Below are 14,967 nucleotides of genomic sequence, written 5' to 3' on the forward strand. Positions count from 1 at the left end.
ACCGGGACCAGGGTATGGGAGTCTGTAGTCAGGCACTGGTGAGTGTTGCTTTCTCCAGATTGCCTTCAGAGGAGGCTGCAGACTCTGCCACAACAACATGCCGGTCACACTTACAGATCATCAGGTATATATTTTTAGTTTTTTTCAAAGTCGATGTTTTTTTTTAAATGCTGTTTTTATTTGCCTTGTCTAATAACAGTGGTGAATATTTTCAAAATGTGTTCACCAGATGTAATTATGTGAACTATTTCTTGCAGAATTTAGCCCATTTTCTATGATAATATAAGTTTTTTCCAATATAGCAAAGATACTTTAAAATATTTTTTTTAAAAATATGTATACTATGGAACCCATTATAAGAGTATGTGACTGACATAGGATCCTCAGAAAGTCTGAGGTAGGCCTTTCATGTATTTCTAAGTAGGCCTCTCTCTCCTACTACACAGTAGCTCTTTCCATTTTTTTTTTTTATTTCCTTGGGCATCCCATCCCCCTTACCGATCTCATCTTCAGTAGGGTCCTTCCACAGGCTTCCAGCCGTTTGGTTCAGCTAAAAAATGGTGCCTTAACCTGGGTTGTATAAAACCAATAATATTTTTAATATTTTTCTTTATCCTTGAAACATAACATTTTGTTCAGGGCGTATATGTATGAGAATGTTTTAATAATTAGTTTCTCTGGGGATACGGTGATCTCTTTCCAACTGCTCGTTCAAGTCTTTTATCAGTGAGTCACTTTTCCTTTGGTTGTATCATTATTACTTCAACCCATCTAAGATCATTCTGTTACCTTCTGTGTTAATACCTATAATTCTTAGTCCGGGTCTGTGATCCTTGTCTTCCGCGGCCATCATTGTTACCTCTATCATTTTCTTTTTTTTTTTTAATCATTTTTCCTTTTTTTTGTTGTTGTTGCAAACTGTTATCACACTTGTCTTCCTCATCACTGATTTATCCTGGTTGGACCCTCTCTGATAAAATTCTCAAATATTTGTTTTACTTTCTACTATTTCTATTATGTTTCAATGTAACTGTCCTTATTTTCTTTGCATATTTCATTTATTACCTTAGTGTGAGGTCTTTCTTTTTATTCTGTCATTTCTTTTTTTAATATATTTTATTGATTATGCAATTACAGTTGTCCCATTTCCCCCCTTCACTCCCCTCCACCCTGCACACCCTCTCCCACCCACATTCCCCCCCGCATTAGTTCATGTCCATGTGTCATACTTATGAGTTCTTTAGCTTCTACATTTCCCGTACTATTCTTGCCCTCCCCCTATCTATTTTCAACCTACATTCTATGCTACTTATTCTCTGTACCTCTTTCCCCTCTCTCCTCCTCCCACCCCGCTGTTGCTAACCCTCCATGTGCCCTCCATTTCTGTGGTTCTGTTCCTGTTCAAGTTGTTTGCTTAGTTTCTTTTGGTTTTGCTCTAAGTGTGGTTGTTAATAATTGTGAGTTTGCTGTCCTTTTACTATACGTGGTTTTTTCTTTATCTTCTTTTCTTAGATAAGTCCCTTTAGCATTTCATAAAATAAGGGCTTGGTGATGATGAACTCCTTTAACTTGACCTTATCTGAGAAGCACTTTATCTGCCCTTCCATTCTAAGTGAGAGCTTTGCTGGATAGAACAATCTGGAATGTAGGTCCTTGTCTTTCATGACTTGGAATATTTCTTTCTAGCCCCTTCTTGCCTGTAAGGTCTCTTTGGAGAAATCAGCTGACAGTCTGATGGGAACTCCTTTGTAGGTGACTGTCCCCTTATCTCTTGCTGCTTCTAGGATTCTCTCCTTCGTTTTTACCTTGGCTAATGTAATTATGATGTGCCTTGGTGTGTTTCTTCTTGGGTCCAACTTCTTTGGGGTTCTCTGAGCTTCCTGGATTTCTTGGAAGACTATTTCCTTTGCCAGATTGGGGAAGCTCTCCTTTATTATTTGTTCAAATACATGCTCAATCTGTTGCTTTTCCCCTTCCCCTTCTGGTATCCCTATAATTCGAATGTTGGAATGTTTAAAGATGTCCTGGATGCTCTTAAGCTTCTCCTCATTTTTTTGAGTTCTTAGTTCATCATGCTTTCCTGCTTGGTTGATTCTATCTTCCTTCTGGTCCACTGTATTGTTTTGAGACCCAGTTTCCTTCCCTTCACTATTGGCTCTCCTCCGTGTATCTTCCTGTATCTTTTATGGTAACCTGCATCTTTTCATCTAATTTGCGCCCAAAATCAACCAATTTCGTGAGCTTTCTGATCACCAGTATTTTGAACTGTGCATCTGATAGATTGGCTATTTCTTGGTCGCTCAAAAGGATGAGTCCTGGGGGACTGATCTCTTCTGTTGGAAACATGTCTCTCCCTGTCTCTCCTTTTTTTTCTTTTTTTTCCGGTCTGGTTGCTCTTGTTACGGTGGGGGGCGGAGCCTTAGGTGTGAACCGGGGCTGGGCACCCCAGTCGCTAGATTGTGACGTTGTACGTGGGGGCGGGGGTGGGAATGGGGAAAGGAGGGAACAATGGTGGCAGTTCCGTTCTCCTGGGAGCTCAGACCCTTCTCTGGGATCCTGGGCTGCGAGCTCTGCCCTGGTCCACAATTGCTGCCTCACTGGGTCTGCCAGCCACTGCCATTGTACTCCGGGTCCACTGCTGCGTTCCCGCGCGCCCCGGATGGCGCTCGAGCTGAGTTCGCACCAATTTTTCCCCGACCTCTGTGCGCCGCCAACCCATGCCTACCAGGCTCGTCCTCTCCTACCAGTCTGGATGTATGGGTCTACTTCAACTTCTTGGCTGTCCAACTTCCATTCAGATAAATCCTGTCAGTTCTGGGTGTTATTCTAGCTCTAAATTGTTGTTGTTCTAATCTTGGTTGTGCGTGGAGGTACGGTGCGTCCACCTATGCCTCCATTTGCCGGAAGTCCCCCTTTTATTCTGTCATTTCTTTCTCTTGGATGTTATTGCCCTAGAATTTTTGCTCCTGTTTCCGGAAGGAATCTGTCACATGCTGTTTTCAGATGTTAGAATTGCCCTTGCTTCCTATATAAAATACATCTCAGAAGTAAGTCATTCTTCTGAGTCTTCAGAAAAACAATCTTTTCTTTCCTATATTTATTGGCCCCATGGTTTCTGATGTTGGGGCTAGTTTTTTGCTTTTTATTAATTTTGAGAGCAGGAATGATCTCTCCAGACATGGTGTTTGCCAACAGATCTTCATGGGAACTGCCCTTGGCTTCTCTCTCTGCTCCTCTGGCTGTGAGTTCAGTTTTATGTTCAGATTTATAATAGGTTGTAAAGGGAGGGGAAGAGGGATCATTTGATAGTTTTCAAAATTCATCTGCTCTCATTCAGCTGACTTGAAAAGGGGTTTTCTCTGATCCCTAGTACCTGATTATCACTCTGCCTAGAATCTTCAGTGTGGGATTTTACCAGGAATCAGGGATCTTCTCATTGCTGCATCGCCCCATTCCTTACCTAGCTGACTTCCAAAATCCCTTTATTATGGAGGCATAATTCCCTGGATTCCATGCTCACTGCTTTGTATAAGAGGAATACTGGATGGCAAATATATATATGGGTTAGTGTCTGGTGACTTGGGAGTACAGAGAACTATGAAGAAAAACACTCTCACCTCAAAACATAAAACTGGACATTACAAGAGCCAACTGCCTGATTTTTTTTTAATTTGTAATAGTTTAAAGAAGATTCTAATTCAGGTCTGTTTGACTACAGTGTTCAATCTCAATACAGTAGACACTGCTTCTAGAACCTGATCCATTTTCTTGAAAAGGTAGAACCGGACATAAAATAGAAAGACATGTTTCTAGCCCTCCAAGATACAGCCTTCCACCTATAAAGTAACAGCACAACTCATGTGGTTAATGCTAGAAGAAAGGTAAGAGAAAGGATTATGTTTTTTAATACAAGCATTAGACAATCCATCCAACGTAATGTGGTGAACTGCTCTTTGTATGCCATAAAGACATAGGGTACTTGGGGTAAACAAGAGTCGCAGTGTACTAGGTGTGGTCTGGTTCGTGTCGAGACAGCAGGAGGATCCCTCCCTTTGGTCTGGACACTACAGTCCTGTTAATTCAGCCCCGGATCAAATTATCCTCTTGGCAGCCTCCACGTGCTGGTGACTCACACTGGGCTGGTAGTCAGCTGAAATCGCTAATCTCCCTCGCACGTGCAGCTGTCTGGTTGCATCTCCCCCGCCCTGGCCTGGTTCAGGGCTTCGCGGGGCCTCAACGCTCTGTTTTCATATTCCCTGGAATCCTCTCATTGACAACCACAGAAATTTTCCCACTGCACAATCATCATGACAGAAGAGTGACACAAGCTTGAACTGTTCATTTGCCCGTTAAGGTTAACGGACTAACTCAATTAGAAAGAGATACGGACAATCAGAAATGATGTAAATTTCCCCCCTTTCACATTGAAGAAATCAACAGTTTTCTCTGTTCTCCTCCTGAATGACAATAGTAATAAATTCTCTGCATGCACATTTTCTCTGTAGAGGTCCCAGCGGAGGAACTTTGGAGAATTCTTAAACACAAGGCAGAGAGGTATCTTCAGCCTGTAAGGCTGGTCACCTGCTCCACTTCCAATGTCACTCCAAACATCTGTATATTCCTCTGGGAAAGATGCCCACTTCTCCCCAAATGACTGGGCCCCAGGAAAGGGGACTAACATTTTTGGAGCATCTACCATGTTTAGTTAGATGTAGGCATTGTATTTACATACGCTATTTATTTCATTGTCATGACAACTTTGTAAGTTATACACGACTCTGTTTAATGGTGACAGAACTGGACGTACAGGGGGAATAAGAATATTGTCCCAAGTTGCACAGAAAGTAAATGAAAGAGCCAGGATCTGAACTTCAGAGTGCCTGGATTTCAAACCTAGTCTATTCAACCAAGCAGACAGCTGTCCCTTGCCAACGCATAACAACTCCAGGAGAAAATTCCTAGGACAGCACATTTACCCTGCAGGGAAGATAAGTGAGGCAGTGTGCTTACTTTGGTTTTAGTTTCTAGAACAATGACAAACTCATAATAAGTACTCAATAAGTCATGAAAAAGTTAATAAGTATCCAGGCAATAGTCAAACATTTTCAATTTTGCCTATCACACCACTAACTTTCAGTTAATCAGCATGAATTTATTAAGTACTTCCCGTGTGCCCAACAGAATATCATGGAGTATGTGGTAAATTAAGACCATTTGATTTGGATGAAACCCAATATGCATGAACAATAATCTCCAATTTAATCAAGTAGCAAAATGCTTAATAGGAATTGTTGATGCTGTGGATATTGAAAGACAGAGCCCTTGAAGGGACTTGGGGGGAAGGTATCCCGGAGCACAGTGTGCTCACATGGTAGGAGCCTTGAAGAACAGACAGAAGATCAGTGCATTTCACATAAGGACACATTTTGAGAAAGGAAGGCATAGGCACAGAATGTTTGAGGAAGGGGAGAAGAGATGGAGGAGTCATAAGAAATGATCATTTGTTAGGGTAATGTTAGCTGTTCTAACTAACAAACTCAACAATGCATAATACATAGATCTCACTGGAAGCTTCTTAGTAGCACTCAACGTGTCTTTACTAATGTCTCATTGACCAGAAAAAACTCAAATGTGTGATCCCGCCTAACTGCAAGAGAGACCAGGAAACATCTATGTGTGTACACAGGAAGGAGAAGTAGGTTTGGTAAATAACTAGCTAGTCTCTGCCACAGAAATGAAATAGTCTGGGAAAACAAAAACAGAGCTGAAGGTTAACAGAGCTGATCTCTGTGCACGTTCCTTTTCCTCACTGTAAAATGGAGTTAGCACCTGGACAGCATACTCATCCAGTTGCTTCTGTCAGAGGAACAAATAAGATGATGAATATAAAATTGCTTCAAACACGTAAATGGTTTCTGGTCATCTTCCTGATTGGGGGTTGAATTCCCTTCTCATATGGTAAGAAATGGTTACATTGCAGCTACACAGAGAAGATGGAGACTATAGCAGTAAATTCAGGAATTGATTAGAGCAAGGAGTTTGGACTGAGAAAAATAGGAAATATTTTTTAAGACTCCTTCCTTGGATTCAAGAATTTGTCAGCCATAAGTTAGTACTGATTAAATATTTGTTTAATTAGTCAATAGGGTCTTATTCCTTTAGTGTCAGAAAACATATATCCAGGTCATATATAAAAGAAAATCCTGGGGCCCTGGCTGGCACAGCTCAGTGGATTGAGCTCGGGCTGCGAACCAAAGCATTGCAGGTTCGATTCCCAGTCAGGGCACATGCCTGGGTTGCAGGCCATGGCCCCCAGCAACCGCACATTGATGTTTCTCTCTCTCTCTCTTTCTCTCTCCCTTCCCTCTCTGGAAATAAATAAATAAAGTCTTTAAAAAAAATCCTGGGAGTGAAAATGTAAGACAAAAAAAGGAAGAGTAAGAGAAGAAAATATAAGACAAGGCGATGTGGAAAGATCATGGAATGCTACCTTGCTTTACACCTGTAACTTTTGTATATGTTACAGTATTTAATCATGGTAAAAATATGATTTTTATAGGGAAGGAAACCGAAGTCCATAGAAATTATATCAATTGAAGGAAGTTGCATTGGTGCCGATTGGCAGAACAAAAATTTGAATCAGAATCAAATACCAAATCCATGCTTTTCCTCCTGCTCCTCACTGTTGCTATTAGTTAGCAAGGTAGGAGAAAAATCCTAGGGACAATAATTTAGTCCTTAAATCTTTGTGTGTTCTTCTCTTAATTTACATTATTTCAGCATGAAAACATTTGGGGGATATTTCAATGGACCCATCTTATATTGTGCAAACATAAGTTGAGGTTTTAAAGAACAATCATTTTGAGTTTCATTTCACAACAAATTTGTACATCTGTTTAGTAAAGAACTTATCACCCCTGATAGGTTTCTTGGCAACTGAGCTATTTTTACCTACAGAGAGCTAAAAAGGAACTGAAGGGTATTTAAAACAACAGATTCCCAACTGTTTGGAATTATGAACCCGGGTCTTTGTTTAATTTCTTCCTGAACAGCTGCCTCCTCCTATCACAGCCCGAGTCCTGCTTTTCACTGGCCACTTTCTTGAACACGTACTGCCCAGGGCCGGGGGAAGCTCGCGGGCAGCCTAGACCTCCTGTCCAGCAGATGCTCAGTAAATGCTGGCCAGTGAGAATGCTGTGAAGCAACCGGGATGATTCTTACCTTAGGACACCATGCAGTTTATTTCAATTCCTTTCCTCAAATAACTACTGATTACCACCTGAGTAGCATGGCACCGTGGGACTGGAATAAACCCTGGGTCAGAGATTTCTGCTTATGTTAGCTCAGCAGGTTTCTCAGCCTCTTTAATGCTCAAACATCTTAATTATTACATTGTAAAGTAAGACCTATTTAGCAAATTTGCTGTGGGAATCACCTAATCAAGGGCCCGGGATATAAATCATATTTGAGGAAAGATGATAGAGAAATTCATGCTTTGACTTTGTCTTTTTTTTTTTTCTTTCCTTCCCATTTACAGTAACAGAGCAATAGTGGGACCCTAAGTAGAGGTTTGATTTTATTCATTTTTTTTTAAAGATTTTATTTATTTATTTTAGAGAGGGAAGGGAGAGAGAGAGAGAGAGAGAGAGAGAGAGAGAGAGAGAGAAACATCAATGTGCGGTTGCTGGGGGTTATGGCCTGCAACTCAGGAATGTACCCTGGCTGGGAATCGAACCTGGGACACTTTGGTTCCCAGCCCGCGCTCAATCCACTGAGCTACGCCAGCCAGGGCTTGATTTTATTCATTTTTTAAAAGATTTTATTTATTTATTTTTAGAGAGGTGGGAAGGGAGGGAGAAAGAGAGGGAGAAACATCGATGTGCAAGAAATACATCAATTGGTTACCTTTCGCATGCCCCCAACTGGGACCTGGCCCACAACCCAAGTGTGTGCCCTGACCGGGAATCAAACCAGCAACCTTTCCCTTCACAGGCCAGCACTCAGTCCACTGAGCCACACCAGCCAGGGCAGAGGTTTGATTTTTAAAGAGGTGGAAGTGTCATTCCGTTTCTATCAGCTCAAGGTGAAAAAAAAAAACAACCTTCATTGTCCTGGGTCCCTACCCCCAAAAGGTGACATATACTTCAGAAAGATGGTTGAATATTCTCCCAGGCTTTATCATTATCACCGTCATCCAGTTCTCTCACCATATCTCATCACCCTCGTGAATAATTATAGCTAACCTAATTATAATTAAGTGTGTACTATAGTCCGGGCACTGTGCTAAATAAAACCTGTGTACATGGAGCTCATTTCGGCATCTCCTTGGAGTGCGCTACTGTCCTTTCCTATCAGAGTTGGAGAAGCCACGTGGCGCAGTCAACAGGCTCTTCACCACTGGAGCTCACCACCACTTGCTGGGTTTAAATCCTTGTCCACTGGGGCACATTACTCAATCTCTCTGTCCTCTACGCTCAGTCAAAGGGAGGTGATGATTATGAGAATACCTGCTTCATAGGACTAAAAATATTAGCATATAGTGCTTTCATATTTTGCAGAGTAAGAATTCCACAGATGTTTGATATGTTTTCTTTATTTTTATTCTTGATACTCTTTCAGATGTCCCCATTTTCTTCCCCATTGCCCTCCTCCTCCCAGACCCCACTCCCCCTTCCCTCTGGCCTGTCACCACACTGTTGTCTGTGGCCCTGGGTTACACATACACGTCCTGCGGCTAATCCCTTCTCCGTCTTTCATCCAGCGCCTCCCCTTTCTTATCTGTCTTTCATATGCAGAGATAGACTCGGGCTAAGCTGAGCTTGTGTAACTTTTAACAGTGGCAGTGAGGTCAGGCTGTAAGCAATCCATTTCTACGGCTTGCATTCAAAACCTCCACACCCACAGCAAAACAGAGGTTAATCACTGAACCTGTCAGCAATCGCAAAGCGGGCGCAGTGCCATCTCAATAAGGGCGGGGACAGGCACAGATGACAGAGGCTCACCCCGCATCCTCACGGGCTGCAGTCAAAGTGAAACATGACTCGTTTGCAGATTTCCATGACACTCTCCAAACAGGGTGGAGACACTGATTTAAAACCCCGAAATCCTGACGCTTGAGTTGCAGAGAACGTCAAGAACAAGTACATGGGAATCTTTCCTCTGTCTTTTAAGGCCTGAGCTCAGCTGAACTTTAAAAGGGCAGACAGAAATTTTTCCTCACCTCCCTTTCCTCTTGAGTTCTGCAGACTAAGCCTGAGGACAGCCTGTTCTGAGTGTGGGTTGTCGTCAGGGACTGGACACCCAGGGTGGCTTAAGTTACTAAACTGAATGTGGAATCTAGTCTTTCTCTTGAAGATAGCCAGTGGTCGGGCTGCCCTGCCTGGGTAATTAGCCTGGGTTTTTAAATCCACAGCTTTGTCCAACAGCAATTTAATTCACGTAATCCCAACGTAGGCACTTACCAGCACCTCCCAGCTCTTTCTCAGGATGCATTTAGCAACAGCTGTGACTGAGGTTTGACACCAACGTTTAATAATAAATTAAAGCACCAACTCCACATTTTATAAGAACACACACACTTTTTTCCTCTTTGTTATTTTTTATTATGTGCACAGGCTGAGCCAATCATTTCTGGACTTTAAGAGTGTTTCATGTTTTGCTTCCCCCCCCCTCAAATCTGGCACCCCAAGTATTGCATGACAGAGTTGATTCAGAAGCGATCTCCAAGACTTCAACTTGGGGGGCCCAACCAGGTCTAAATGAAAACCATCCTGGCCAGCCCTGGGGAAGCCTAAAGTTTGAGCACAAGCTCTGTAATGGGGGCAGGTTGCCAGGGACCCTCCTCTGTGTTGTAAGGATCGTGGGGTACTCAATTAGGTGTTCCAGAATGCTGTGTCCTCTGCTAAGCGTCCAGAGAGCCGTGTCCATGGCATATGGTTCCTTGAATTTTTTTTTTTAATCTGAGAACTTTTCTGTTTGTTTTTCAAAAATGAAAACAGAGGGTTAGGTATCTTTAAGAAACCCATTTGCCTAATAGCGAGCTCTGAACAACTAAAACTCTTGTCTGTCCCTCAAACCACATCCCCATTGCTTTCACTGGCTCTCTTTCCACAACTCATAGACCAGACCTTTTGGTGTTCTTTTTTTTTTTTTTCTTCAAAGCACTGGCTTAATGTTGTTTTTGTACACTGCTTTTAGAGTTCTGACCTTGGACACCCAAACCATGAGTTAGGCTCACAAAAGAGCGTGGCCCACGTTGACTTGAAGAACCTCAGCTATGAAAGGATTGTACAAGTTACCTTGTTCCTCTAGCCTTTAATTCCCAATTCTCCACAGAAGTGATCTAGTCCTGTGATTACAAACGATCCTTTGCCAGCCCCTGTTTTTGTCTGAGCTCCAATTTTTAATTTTATTTTTGTCTCAGATGTTGGTGTTAGACTCAAATTATGCTCAATGTTTCTTTTGACTCTGAAATTATTATGTTTCTATGATTGATATTTTAGTGCCTCCTTCCTGCATAGGAGCTTTCTTAACCTCATCAAAGAATGTTGTAAATAAGGAAACAGAGCAGACGAAGCAAAGCTTTTAGAGTTCTTCTTAATTTCCAACTAATGATCAATCTCATAGGCCTTTTAAAACCCTAAAATGTCAGGGCAATTACTCAGAAATAGGACTGTAAGAAAGCAGTGGTACTATTGCTTACGAAGAGGAAAGAAGGCCGGTCACTGAGTAGCTTACACTTCTTCGTGCACCTCAGTCTGCTTCCTCCACAGCCATGTCTGACAAATCTGATATGGCCAGGATTAAGAAATTCGATAATTCAAAATTGAAGAAGACAGAAATGCAAGAGAAAAATCCCCTGCCTTCCAAAGAAATGATTGGACAGGAGAAGCAAGCAGGCGTAATGAGGCCCGCACCGTCAATATGCACTGTACATTCCGCAAGCATTTACTTCTTTTAGCTGTTTGATTTTGTAAGATGCAAAGAGATTGGATCAGTTTAAATGACTGTGCTGCCCCTTCTCACATCAGAGAACTGCTGACTACGAAGGCCACACCTGCCTCTCCCATCTGCCTGACTGGCTGGTAGGGAAGGAACAGCGCTCGCAGATCCAAGAAGGAAAAGGCTGGGTGGGAGCACAGCGAAATCTGGAGTAAAAACCAAGCTGGTCCACGTGTCCCACAGGCTAGTCAGAGTGCCTTTTTTGGTTAGAAGGATTTTAATTATTGGAATGCACAATTATTTCACATGCAAATTAAAAGTTTTGAAAACAGAAAATAGAGGAAGAGGAAAGAAGAATATTCATGATTTGATCATGAAATCCTCTTCATTATTAGTAGTAAGCAATCTATGGCTTCAAGACCAAGGGTCTTCCTTTTCTTTTTCTGTTTTGCATTCATTGGTTGCTTCTTTTTTAAAGTATATTTTAGTGATTATGCTATTCCAGTTGTCCCATTTTTTTTCTCCCCCTCGTTCCCCTCCACCCTCTCCCCTCCCTCCTACCAGCATCCCTCCTCCACTTAGTTCATGTCCGTGGGTCATTCATGTAAGTTCTTTGGCTTCTACATTTCCTGTACTATTCTTAACCTTCCCCTATTTTGTACCTACCATTGATGCTTCTTTTTCCCTGTACCTTTTCCTTGGTTGTCTCCCCTTCCCCTCCCCACTGATGACCCTCCATGTGATCTCCATTTCTGTGATTCTGTTCCTGTTCTAGTTGTTTGCTTGGTTTGTTTTTGTTTTTGTTTTTTCAGGTTCAGTTGTTGATAGTTGTGAGTTTATTGTCATTTTACTGTTGACATCTTTTATCTTCTTCTTTTTCTTAGATAAATGCCTTTGACATTTCATAAAATAAGGGCTTGGTGATGATTCTCTCCTTTAACTTGACCTTACCTGGGAAGCACTTTATCTGCCCTTCCATTCTAAATGATAACTTTGCTACATAGAGAAATCTTGGATGTAGGTCCTTGTCTTTCATGACTTTGAATACTTCTTTCCAGCCCCTCTTGCTTGCAAGTATTTTTTGAGAAATTAGCTGGTAGTCTCATGGGAATTCCTTTGTAGGTAACTGTCTCCTTTTCTCTTGCTGCTTTTAAGATTCTCTCCTTATCCTTAATCTTGGGTAATGTAATTATGATGTACCTTGAAATGTGCTTCCTCAGGTCCAACTTCTTTGGAACTCTCTGAGCTTCCTGGACTTCCTGGAAGTCTATTTCCTTTGTCAAACTGAGTAAGTTCTGCTTCATTATGTTTTCAAATAAGTTTTCACTTTCTTGCTCTTCCTCTTCTCCTTCTGGCACCCTTATGATTTGGATATTAGAACATTTAAAGTTGTCCCAGGGGTTCCTAAGCCTCTCTTCATTTTTTTGAATTCTTGTTTCTTCATTCTGTTCTGGTTGAATGTTTATTTCTTCCTTCTGGTCCAGATTGTTGATTTGAGTCCCAGTTTCCTTCCCTTCACTACTGGTTCCCTGTGGATTTTTCTTTATTTCTCTTTGCATAGCATTTTTTCCTCTATTTTGTGATCATACTCAACCATTTCTGTGAGCATCTTGATTACCAGTGTTTTGAACTCTGCATCTGATAGTTTGGTTATCTCATCATGGCATCTATTTTTGAAGATTTGATTTGTTCTTTCATTAGGGCCATATTTTTTTGTCTTGGCATACCTGTTACATTTTAAGAGGTGGAGCCTTAGGTAGTTGCCAGAATGGGGCAACCTGCATTGCTGCATTCTGGTGCAGTATGTGAGGAAGGGTTCCAAGAGGGAACAATGCCACTTGCTCAGCCCTCGGCCAGATTTCAGTCACTTCCCCTGCTACCCACATGCAAATTGGGCCCTTCTGATGCTGATTTCTGGGAGGGTGGGCTTGTGTACATTCTAGGACCCTATGGGTCTTTCCAAGAACTCTCCTGTGAGGCTGGGAGTTTCTCCCACCGCTACAACCCCCACAGGTTTTTATAGCCTGAGGTTTTGAGGTTTCATTTCCCTGCACTGGAACCCTGGGTTGTGCAGTCTGTCTCACTCCCCAGTTGTTCCTCCTGGTTTATCCACACACAAATGTGGGATCACCTGGGCTAGCTGCTACCTTGCCCATCCTGGTCCTCCAGCCACTGCCTCACTATGCAACCTCTCCACCCTATCTGCCCATTTCCACCCCTCCTACTGGTCTGGATTAATATTTCTTCTTTAACTCTTTGGTTTTTGGACTTCCATACAGTTTAATTTTCTCACAGTTCTGGTTGTTTTTGTTTTTTAATTTGTCATTGTCTTCCTTTTGGTTGTGAGAGGAGGAAAGTGTATCTACCTATACCTCCCTCTTGTCTGAAAGTCCAGGATCTTCCTTTTCTTACCCGCCCTCCATTTCTTCCCATCAATGCTGTTCCTTCCCTTCTCTTCCCTTCTACTTTCCCCCCTCCTCTCTTTTCCTATTTTTAATGCCAATTTTAAACAGTATCAACACTAAATGTTGGTGTGCTCAGAACTGGACCTGAATACAATACTGTACTAGATACTGTACTATTAGCTCCAAATTCCCACATTTTCCTGCCCCATAAACACAGATCTAGGACCTGGAAATATTTTTCCCTTGCCATTTGGGTGACATTTAAGTTTTGTGAGCAGAGGGTGCTGAGGCTCAGTAGAGCCATTTCAGGAGGATAAAGGTTTGTTTTCTGCTTTTGGCATGCTCCTCTTGGTAGGCTCCTACCCAGGACTTCTCCGGGGTTTGATGTCTTCACTGAGCTTTCTCTCCAGTGCCCAACCTCCACAACACAGGCACCTTATTCAGCACTGGTTGCTACAGTGCATGCTGTGTCTCCAGCACCAGGCCCCTTCACCATAGACTCAAACAGCTTCTCCAGTACCCAGCCCCTATGATACGTGACAGGCGGTGATGCCAACCATCCAGCAGCTTTCCCTGGACTGCTAGTGAAGTGCCCTTGGCAAGACACTTCCTTATGAACAGCTTTCCAGAATATCCTAGGGGACAGATTTCTGGCAAGTGCCAGATTGGGGATTTCCAACAAGTTCTGAAGTGTGACATCATTGTGACTTCTCAACCATTTAATGAGACACAGCCTTGTCCTCCTCTTTAATAAGATCAGGGTCTCAGCCTGGTGGGTAATGAGGGATGTGAGCTTTTGGGAGGATCTCTATCTCAGCTTTAAGAAGAGTGTCTGTTCTTTGCCATTTTTGTATTTTGTACAGTTTTTGTTTAGTCCTTACTAGCTTATCTTTCATTGTTCCAGTTCCTATTATAGTTAATAATTATTTACATTAAACTTTCCTTGTGTTAGTTACTGTGTGGCTTCTCTATCTTGATTAGACCCAAACTGATACACATACCCAGGGGGATAAGAAAAAAAGAAAGAACTTAACGCTTTTCCTTAAATTAAGTTTTAATCTTCTGCAGGATGCAAGACAGGGACACATGAAGGAAGTGGAAAGTGTGTCAATAAAAAGATAACCAAGCAGAGAACTGAATGTACCGTTAAGTTAGGAAGGGAAGCAAGAGCTCAGCCTTCTTTACTGGCTGCTCTTTTTTCTCTGACCTGTCAACGTTGGAGTGTTCTGGGACCCAGCCCTTAATCCTCTGTTCTCTATTCACACTCCCTGCTTTCATTTCACCGCTGAATCTTAGCCAGTCCCATGTTTTTAAATTGTCTGTATGCTGGTAACTCCCAAATTTATTATGTTCCCAAATTTGACTTGTTTCCTAAACCCAAGCTGCCCAGTAAATTTCTCCACCTTGATGCCTAATAGAACTCCCCAAATCTACATGCCTGATCTTCTCTCCCGAGTTGGGTCTGCTCACAGTCTTCCCCATCTCCACTGATAGCAACTCCTTTCTTACAACAAAACCTTGGGTATGTCCTTGACTCATCCCTTTCTCCCACAATGCTTATCCAACATGCCAGGAAATGCTATTGATTCCACCTTCAAAGTTTATGCAAAATCTAGCTTGC

Source organism: Phyllostomus hastatus, unplaced genomic scaffold (assembly GCF_019186645.2).
Source record: "Phyllostomus hastatus isolate PE091 unplaced genomic scaffold, TTU_PhHast_1.1 phas_scaffold_21, whole genome shotgun sequence".
Taxonomy (NCBI): Eukaryota; Metazoa; Chordata; class Mammalia; order Chiroptera; family Phyllostomidae; genus Phyllostomus; species Phyllostomus hastatus.